This window comes from Oncorhynchus clarkii, unplaced genomic scaffold (assembly GCF_045791955.1).
Source record: "Oncorhynchus clarkii lewisi isolate Uvic-CL-2024 unplaced genomic scaffold, UVic_Ocla_1.0 unplaced_contig_6048_pilon_pilon, whole genome shotgun sequence".
NCBI classification, from domain to species: domain Eukaryota; kingdom Metazoa; phylum Chordata; class Actinopteri; order Salmoniformes; family Salmonidae; genus Oncorhynchus; species Oncorhynchus clarkii.
In genome coordinates this window covers 55,304-65,215 of record NW_027258591.1, presented here as the reverse complement: position 1 = coordinate 65,215, position 9,912 = coordinate 55,304, and the positions used below count along the sequence as shown (strand labels likewise).

General features: G+C 41.8%; 6 non-coding genes across 6 annotated transcripts; all 6 read right to left on the bottom strand.

Moving 5' to 3' along the window:
• Nucleotides 1–682: 682 nt before the first annotated feature.
• On the bottom strand, nt 683–846 carry LOC139397459 (U1 spliceosomal RNA). Its single transcript, XR_011630935.1, has one exon. It is a non-coding gene; the product is annotated as a U1 spliceosomal RNA (small nuclear RNA).
• A 1,717-nt stretch (nt 847–2,563) lies between these two features.
• LOC139397457 (U1 spliceosomal RNA) lies at nt 2,564–2,727 on the bottom strand. Its single transcript, XR_011630933.1, has one exon. It is a non-coding gene; the product is annotated as a U1 spliceosomal RNA (small nuclear RNA).
• A 1,382-nt stretch (nt 2,728–4,109) lies between these two features.
• On the bottom strand, nt 4,110–4,273 carry LOC139397456 (U1 spliceosomal RNA). Its single transcript, XR_011630932.1, has one exon. It is a non-coding gene; the product is annotated as a U1 spliceosomal RNA (small nuclear RNA).
• Nucleotides 4,274–5,945: 1,672 nt separating this feature from the next.
• LOC139397455 (U1 spliceosomal RNA) lies at nt 5,946–6,109 on the bottom strand. Its single transcript, XR_011630931.1, has one exon. It is a non-coding gene; the product is annotated as a U1 spliceosomal RNA (small nuclear RNA).
• Nucleotides 6,110–7,513: 1,404 nt separating this feature from the next.
• LOC139397454 (U1 spliceosomal RNA) lies at nt 7,514–7,677 on the bottom strand. The gene has a single exon (XR_011630930.1). It is a non-coding gene; the product is annotated as a U1 spliceosomal RNA (small nuclear RNA).
• Nucleotides 7,678–9,158: 1,481 nt separating this feature from the next.
• Nucleotides 9,159–9,322, bottom strand: LOC139397453 (U1 spliceosomal RNA). The gene has a single exon (XR_011630929.1). It is a non-coding gene; the product is annotated as a U1 spliceosomal RNA (small nuclear RNA).
• Between the last annotated feature and the right edge of the window lie 590 nt (nt 9,323–9,912).

Here is a 9,912-nt window from a genome sequence, read left to right as displayed (position 1 = left end):
TACTCGCGATCAGGGTTAAACTGAAGTGTTTTAATATGCCTAAATACATTTTTGGCAGAATACCTCACTACACATTCTCACTGCAAAAAAAAAAAAGAAATGTCTGTGGAATGGATCTGCATCTTGAAATGTCTGTGGTTGACCATGGTAATGGTTGACCAGGGAAATGTCTGTGGCATGGTAATGGTTGACCAGGGAAATGTCTGTGGCATGGGTTGACCAGGGACATAATGGTTGACCAGGGAAATGTCTGTGGCATGGTAATGGTTGAGCAGGGAAATGACTGTGGAATGGTAATGGTTGACCAGGGCAATGACTGTGGCATGGTAATGGTTGACATTTACTGTGGTCTTAAATGACAAACTGTCCTATAAATGATTTAATAATCTAGCAAATAAAATACCTCAATCCACATTACGTCCTGAGGGCACAAAATGATCCATTCACAAGTAGGCCTTTTCCTTGACATTATCAGGACATGACAGGCATAATCACCAGTGCTACAATAACATATCACACACATCCGGGTTATCAGAAGACAGAAATGTATCTCTGAGGCCTTTAGTTGACTTATAAACAGACCCCAGTCATTCATCTGATAAGTAAAAAATCTCCTTCTCAACACGAAACTCAATAGAACTCCGAATTTAACACATTCCTCCATTATTTTTAACATCAAGATCAGGGGAGAGCGCGAACGCAGTCCCCCACTACCAGAAATTATGCAATCGAGATTTCCACATTTGAGAAATTCGCAGGGGTCAGCACAGCCGGAGTGCAATGGCTGAGCCTCGCCCTGGGTGAACCGCCTTCGTGATCACGGTGTCTCCCTTGCCAGGTAAGTATGAGTTGTACACGTTGGTAGAGGAGTACTCCTTCCAGGACAAAGGTGTTTGACTCACGGTTACCACTTCTACTACTGATAATACCACATCATATTGAACAGGGTTTAATGACGTTTACGAATACAGTTGCGGACAAGGCGAAGAAAAAAGCAATACATTTTGTTTTACTATATTATATCACGGACCGACTATTTTCCCATCAAGCAACACGGTAGAAATTCTAAATACATTGCATTTTTGGTCTAAATGTTGGTCTGGTAACACACAAGTAGGCGATGTACCAAAATGCTGAAATCACATTCGTGCACACAGCCAACCGAAAGACACCATTTATTTCTGGTGTTTTGTAGCGTTCCAGACGTTGTAGGAATAGTTTCATCACGCTTGTTTTCTGCTCTCAGTAAAATATGATTCCACCATCGACCACAGGGTGGCATACGACCCACAGATATGGAGGAGAAACAGTAGCCTACTACTTCATCAACAAGACACGGTAGTAGCTACAATGGGTGGTTTTTAATTAATTGTTTTATTTCACCAGGTAGGCTAGTTGGGAACAAGTTCTCATTTACAAACTGCGACCTGGCCAAGATAAAGCACAGCAGTGCGACAAAAACAACAACACAGAGTTACACGTAAACAAACGTAGTCAATAACACAGTAGAACATGAAAATAGAAAGATCTATGTACAGTGACATGGCCATACTCGTATTTGTAATTGTATCTGTAAATTGACAGGATGATACTCGCGATCAGGGTTAAACTGAAGTGTTTTAATATGCCTAAATACATTTTTGGCAGAATACCTCACTACACATTCTCACTGCAAAAAAAAAAAAAACCTGCAGAAATGTCTGTGGAATGGATCTGCATCTTGGAACAACAGAATCCATCTTATTGACTGATTTCATCAGGAAATAAGTGGACCAGGGACATGTCTGTGGCATGGTAATGGTTGACCAGGGAAATGTCTGTGGCATTGTAGACCAGGGACATGTCTGTGGAATGGTAATGGTTGACCAGGGAAATGTCTGTGGCATGGTAATGGTTGACCAGGGAAATGTCTGTGGCAAGACCAGGGAAATGTCTGTGGAATGGTAATGGTTGACCAGGGAAATGTCTGTGGAATGGTAATGTTTGACCAGGGACATGACTGTGGCGTGGTAATGGTTGACCAGGGAAATGTCTGTGGCATGGTAATGGTTGACCAGGGAAATGTCTGTGGCATGGTAATGATTGACCAGGGAAATGTCTGTGGCATGGTAATGGTTGACCAGGGAAATGTCTGTGGCATGGTAATGGTTGAGCAGGGAAATGACTGTGGAATGGTAATGGTTGACCAGGGCAATGACTGTGGCATGGTAATGGTTGACATTTACTGTGGTCTTAAATGACAAACTGTCCTATAAATGATTTAATAATCTAGCAAATAAAATACCTCAATCCACATTACGTCCTGAGGGCACAAAATGATCCATTCACAAGTAGGCCTTTTCCTTGACATTATCAGGACATGACAGGCATAATCACCAGTGCTACAATAACATATCACACACATCCGGGTTATCAGAAGACAGAAATGTATCTCTGAGGCCTTTAGTTGACTTATAAACAGACCCCAGTCATTCATCTGATAAGTAAAAAATCTCCTTCTCAACACGAAACTCAATAGAACTCCGAATTTAACACATTCCTCCATTATTTTTAACATCAAGATCAGGGGAGAGCGCGAACGCAGTCCCCCACTACCAGAAATTATGCAATCGAGATTTCCACATTTGAGAAATTCGCAGGGGTCAGCACAGCCGGAGTGCAATGGCTGAGCCTCGCCCTGGGTGAACCGCCTTCGTGATCACGGTGTCTCCCTTGCCAGGTAAGTATGAGTTGTACACGTTGGTAGAGGAGTACTCCTTCCAGGACAAAGGTGTTTGACTCACGGTTACCACTTCTACTACTGATAATACCACATCATATTGAACAGGGTTTAATGACGTTTACGAATACAGTTGCGGACAAGGCGAAGAAAAAAGCAATACATTTTGTTTTACTATATTATATCACGGACCGACTATTTTCCCATCAAGCAACACGGTAGAAATTCTAAATACATTGCATTTTTGGTCTAAATGTTGGTCTGGTAACACACAAGTAGGCGATGTACCAAAATGCTGAAATCACATTCGTGCACACAGCCAACCGAAAGACACCATTTATTTCTGGTGTTTTGTAGCGTTCCAGACGTTGTAGGAATAGTTTCATCACGCTTGTTTTCTGCTCTCAGTAAAATATGATTCCACCATCGACCACAGGGTGGCATACGACCCACAGATATGGAGGAGAAACAGTAGCCTACTACTTCATCAACAAGACACGGTAGTAGCTACAATGGGTGGTTTTTAATTAATTGTTTTATTTCACCAGGTAGGCTAGTTGGGAACAAGTTCTCATTTACAAACTGCGACCTGGCCAAGATAAAGCACAGCAGTGCGACAAAAACAACAACACAGAGTTACACGTAAACAAACGTAGTCAATAACACAGTAGAACATGAAAATAGAAAGATCTATGTACAGTGACATGGCCATACTCGTATTTGTAATTGTATCTGTAAATTGACAGGATGATACTCGCGATCAGGGTTAAACTGAAGTGTTTTAATATGCCTAAATACATTTTTGGCAGAATACCTCACTACACATTCTCACTGCAAAAAAAAAAAACTGCAGAAATGTCTGTGGAATGGTAATGGTTGACCAGGGAAATGTCTGTGGCATGGTAATGATTGACCAGGGAAATGTCTGTGGCATGGTAATGGTTGACCAGGGAAATGTCTGTGGCATGGTAATGGTTGAGCAGGGAAATGACTGTGGAATGGTAATGGTTGACCAGGGCAATGACTGTGGCATGGTAATGGTTGACATTTATTGTGGTCTTAAATGACAAACTGTCCTATAAATGATTTAATAATCTAGCAAATAAAATACCTCAATCCACATTACGTCCTGAGGGCACAAAATGATCCATTCACAAGTAGGCCTTTTCCTTGACATTATCAGGACATGACAGGCATAATCACCAGTGCTACAATAACATATCACACACATCCGGGTTATCAGAAGACAGAAATGTATCTCTGAGGCCTTTAGTTGACTTATAAACAGACCCCAGTCATTCATCTGATAAGTAAAAAATCTCCTTCTCAACACGAAACTCAATAGAACTCCGAATTTAACACATTCCTCCATTATTTTTAACATCAAGATCAGGGGAGAGCGCGAACGCAGTCCCCCACTACCAGAAATTATGCAATCGAGATTTCCACATTTGAGAAATTCGCAGGGGTCAGCACAGCCGGAGTGCAATGGCTGAGCCTCGCCCTGGGTGAACCGCCTTCGTGATCACGGTGTCTCCCTTGCCAGGTAAGTATGAGTTGTACACGTTGGTAGAGGAGTACTCCTTCCAGGACAAAGGTGTTTGACTCACGGTTACCACTTCTACTACTGATAATACCACATCATATTGAACAGGGTTTAATGACGTTTACGAATACAGTTGCGGACAAGGCGAAGAAAAAAGCAATACATTTTGTTTTACTATATTATATCACGGACCGACTATTTTCCCATCAAGCAACACGGTAGAAATTCTAAATACATTGCATTTTTGGTCTAAATGTTGGTCTGGTAACACACAAGTAGGCGATGTACCAAAATGCTGAAATCACATTCGTGCACACAGCCAACCGAAAGACACCATTTATTTCTGGTGTTTTGTAGCGTTCCAGACGTTGTAGGAATAGTTTCATCACGCTTGTTTTCTGCTCTCAGTAAAATATGATTCCACCATCGACCACAGGGTGGCATACGACCCACAGATATGGAGGAGAAACAGTAGCCTACTACTTCATCAACAAGACACGGTAGTAGCTACAATGGGTGGTTTTTAATTAATTGTTTTATTTCACCAGGTAGGCTAGTTGGGAACAAGTTCTCATTTACAAACTGCGACCTGGCCAAGATAAAGCACAGCAGTGCGACAAAAACAACAACACAGAGTTACACGTAAACAAACGTAGTCAATAACACAGTAGAACATGAAAATAGAAAGATCTATGTACAGTGACATGGCCATACTCGTATTTGTAATTGTATCTGTAAATTGACAGGATGATACTCGCGATCAGGGTTAAACTGAAGTGTTTTAATATGCCTAAATACATTTTTGGCAGAATACCTCACTACACATTCTCACTGCAAAAAGGGAAATGTCTGTGGCATGGATGTAACCAGAATCCATCTGTGACTGAATGGTAATGGTGGACCAGGGACATGTCGGTGGCATGGTAATGATTGACCAGGGAAATGTCTGTGGCATTGTATGTCTGTGGAATGGTAATGGTTGACCAGGGAAATGTCTGTGGCATGGTAATGGTTGACCAGGGAAATGTCTGTGGCATGGTAGACCAGGGACATGTCTGTGGAATGGTAATGGTTGACCAGGGAAATGTCTGTGGAATGGTAATGGTTGACCAGGGAAATGTCTGTGGAATGGTAATGCCAGGGACATGTCTGTGGCATGGTAATGGTTGACCAGGGAAATGTCTGTGGCATGGTAATGATTGACCAGGGAAATGTCTGTGGCATGGTAATGGTTGACCAGGGAAATGTCTGTGGCATGGTAATGGTTGAGCAGGGAAATGACTGTGGAATGGTAATGGTTGACCAGGGCAATGACTGTGGCATGGTAATGGTTGACATTTACTGTGGTCTTAAATGACAAACTGTCCTATAAATGATTTAATAATCTAGCAAATAAAATACCTCAATCCACATTACGTCCTGAGGGCACAAAATGATCCATTCACAAGTAGGCCTTTTCCTTGACATTATCAGGACATGACAGGCATAATCACCAGTGCTACAATAACATATCACACACATCCGGGTTATCAGAAGACAGAAATGTATCTCTGAGGCCTTTAGTTGACTTATAAACAGACCCCAGTCATTCATCTGATAAGTAAAAAATCTCCTTCTCAACACGAAACTCAATAGAACTCCGAATTTAACACATTCCTCCATTATTTTTAACATCAAGATCAGGGGAGAGCGCGAACGCAGTCCCCCACTACCAGAAATTATGCAATCGAGATTTCCACATTTGAGAAATTCGCAGGGGTCAGCACAGCCGGAGTGCAATGGCTGAGCCTCGCCCTGGGTGAACCGCCTTCGTGATCACGGTGTCTCCCTTGCCAGGTAAGTATGAGTTGTACACGTTGGTAGAGGAGTACTCCTTCCAGGACAAAGGTGTTTGACTCACGGTTACCACTTCTACTACTGATAATACCACATCATATTGAACAGGGTTTAATGACGTTTACGAATACAGTTGCGGACAAGGCGAAGAAAAAAGCAATACATTTTGTTTTACTATATTATATCACGGACCGACTATTTTCCCATCAAGCAACACGGTAGAAATTCTAAATACATTGCATTTTTGGTCTAAATGTTGGTCTGGTAACACACAAGTAGGCGATGTACCAAAATGCTGAAATCACATTCGTGCACACAGCCAACCGAAAGACACCATTTATTTCTGGTGTTTTGTAGCGTTCCAGACGTTGTAGGAATAGTTTCATCACGCTTGTTTTCTGCTCTCAGTAAAATATGATTCCACCATCGACCACAGGGTGGCATACGACCCACAGATATGGAGGAGAAACAGTAGCCTACTACTTCATCAACAAGACACGGTAGTAGCTACAATGGGTGGTTTTTAATTAATTGTTTTATTTCACCAGGTAGGCTAGTTGGGAACAAGTTCTCATTTACAAACTGCGACCTGGCCAAGATAAAGCACAGCAGTGCGACAAAAACAACAACACAGAGTTACACGTAAACAAACGTAGTCAATAACACAGTAGAACATGAAAATAGAAAGATCTATGTACAGTGACATGGCCATACTCGTATTTGTAATTGTATCTGTAAATTGACAGGATGATACTCGCGATCAGGGTTAAACTGAAGTGTTTTAATATGCCTAAATACATTTTTGGCAGAATACCTCACTACACATTCTCACTGCAAAAAAAAAAAAAACTGCAGAAATGTCTGCAGAAATGTCTGTGGAATGGTAATGGTTGACCAGGGAAATGTCTGTGGCATGGTAATGATTGACCAGGGAAATGTCTGTGGCATGGTGTCTGTGGAATGGTTGACCAGGGAAATGTCTGTGGCATGGTAATGGTTGAGCAGGGAAATGACTGTGGAATGGTAATGGTTGACCAGGGCAATGACTGTGGCATGGTAATGGTTGACATTTATTGTGGTCTTAAATGACAAACTGTCCTATAAATGATTTAATAATCTAGCAAATAAAATACCTCAATCCACATTACGTCCTGAGGGCACAAAATGATCCATTCACAAGTAGGCCTTTTCCTTGACATTATCAGGACATGACAGGCATAATCACCAGTGCTACAATAACATATCACACACATCCGGGTTATCAGAAGACAGAAATGTATCTCTGAGGCCTTTAGTTGACTTATAAACAGACCCCAGTCATTCATCTGATAAGTAAAAAATCTCCTTCTCAACACGAAACTCAATAGAACTCCGAATTTAACACATTCCTCCATTATTTTTAACATCAAGATCAGGGGAGAGCGCGAACGCAGTCCCCCACTACCAGAAATTATGCAATCGAGATTTCCACATTTGAGAAATTCGCAGGGGTCAGCACAGCCGGAGTGCAATGGCTGAGCCTCGCCCTGGGTGAACCGCCTTCGTGATCACGGTGTCTCCCTTGCCAGGTAAGTATGAGTTGTACACGTTGGTAGAGGAGTACTCCTTCCAGGACAAAGGTGTTTGACTCACGGTTACCACTTCTACTACTGATAATACCACATCATATTGAACAGGGTTTAATGACGTTTACGAATACAGTTGCGGACAAGGCGAAGAAAAAAGCAATACATTTTGTTTTACTATATTATATCACGGACCGACTATTTTCCCATCAAGCAACACGGTAGAAATTCTAAATACATTGCATTTTTGGTCTAAATGTTGGTCTGGTAACACACAAGTAGGCGATGTACCAAAATGCTGAAATCACATTCGTGCACACAGCCAACCGAAAGACACCATTTATTTCTGGTGTTTTGTAGCGTTCCAGACGTTGTAGGAATAGTTTCATCACGCTTGTTTTCTGCTCTCAGTAAAATATGATTCCACCATCGACCACAGGGTGGCATACGACCCACAGATATGGAGGAGAAACAGTAGCCTACTACTTCATCAACAAGACACGGTAGTAGCTACAATGGGTGGTTTTTAATTAATTGTTTTATTTCACCAGGTAGGCTAGTTGGGAACAAGTTCTCATTTACAAACTGCGACCTGGCCAAGATAAAGCACAGCAGTGCGACAAAAACAACAACACAGAGTTACACGTAAACAAACGTAGTCAATAACACAGTAGAACATGAAAATAGAAAGATCTATGTACAGTGACATGGCCATACTCGTATTTGTAATTGTATCTGTAAATTGACAGGATGATACTCGCGATCAGGGTTAAACTGAAGTGTTTTAATATGCCTAAATACATTTTTGGCAGAATACCTCACTACACATTCTCACTGCAAAAAAAAAAAAAAAATGTCTGCAGAAATGTCTGTGGAATGGTAATGGTAAGTGGACCAGGGACATGTCTGTGGCATGGTAATGGTTGACCAGGGAAATGTCTGTGGCATTGTAGACCAGGGACATGTCTGTGGAATGGTAATGGTTGACCAGGGAAATGTCTGTGGCATGGTAATGGTTGACCAGGGAAATGTCTGTGGCAATGGTTGACCAGGGAAATGTCTGTGGCATGGTAATGGTTGAGCAGGGAAATGACTGTGGAATGGTAATGGTTGACCAGGGCAATGACTGTGGCATGGTAATGGTTGACATTTATTGTGGTCTTAAATGACAAACTGTCCTATAAATGATTTAATAATCTAGCAAATAAAATACCTCAATCCACATTACGTCCTGAGGGCACAAAATGATCCATTCACAAGTAGGCCTTTTCCTTGACATTATCAGGACATGACAGGCATAATCACCAGTGCTACAATAACATATCACACACATCCGGGTTATCAGAAGACAGAAATGTATCTCTGAGGCCTTTAGTTGACTTATAAACAGACCCCAGTCATTCATCTGATAAGTAAAAAATCTCCTTCTCAACACGAAACTCAATAGAACTCCGAATTTAACACATTCCTCCATTATTTTTAACATCAAGATCAGGGGAGAGCGCGAACGCAGTCCCCCACTACCAGAAATTATGCAATCGAGATTTCCACATTTGAGAAATTCGCAGGGGTCAGCACAGCCGGAGTGCAATGGCTGAGCCTCGCCCTGGGTGAACCGCCTTCGTGATCACGGTGTCTCCCTTGCCAGGTAAGTATGAGTTGTACACGTTGGTAGAGGAGTACTCCTTCCAGGACAAAGGTGTTTGACTCACGGTTACCACTTCTACTACTGATAATACCACATCATATTGAACAGGGTTTAATGACGTTTACGAATACAGTTGCGGACAAGGCGAAGAAAAAAGCAATACATTTTGTTTTACTATATTATATCACGGACCGACTATTTTCCCATCAAGCAACACGGTAGAAATTCTAAATACATTGCATTTTTGGTCTAAATGTTGGTCTGGTAACACACAAGTAGGCGATGTACCAAAATGCTGAAATCACATTCGTGCACACAGCCAACCGAAAGACACCATTTATTTCTGGTGTTTTGTAGCGTTCCAGACGTTGTAGGAATAGTTTCATCACGCTTGTTTTCTGCTCTCAGTAAAATATGATTCCACCATCGACCACAGGGTGGCATACGACCCACAGATATGGAGGAGAAACAGTAGCCTACTACTTCATCAACAAGACACGGTAGTAGCTACAATGGGTGGTTTTTAATTAATTGTTTTATTTCACCAGGTAGGCTAGTTGGGAACAAGTTCTCATTTACAAACTGCGACCTGGCCAAG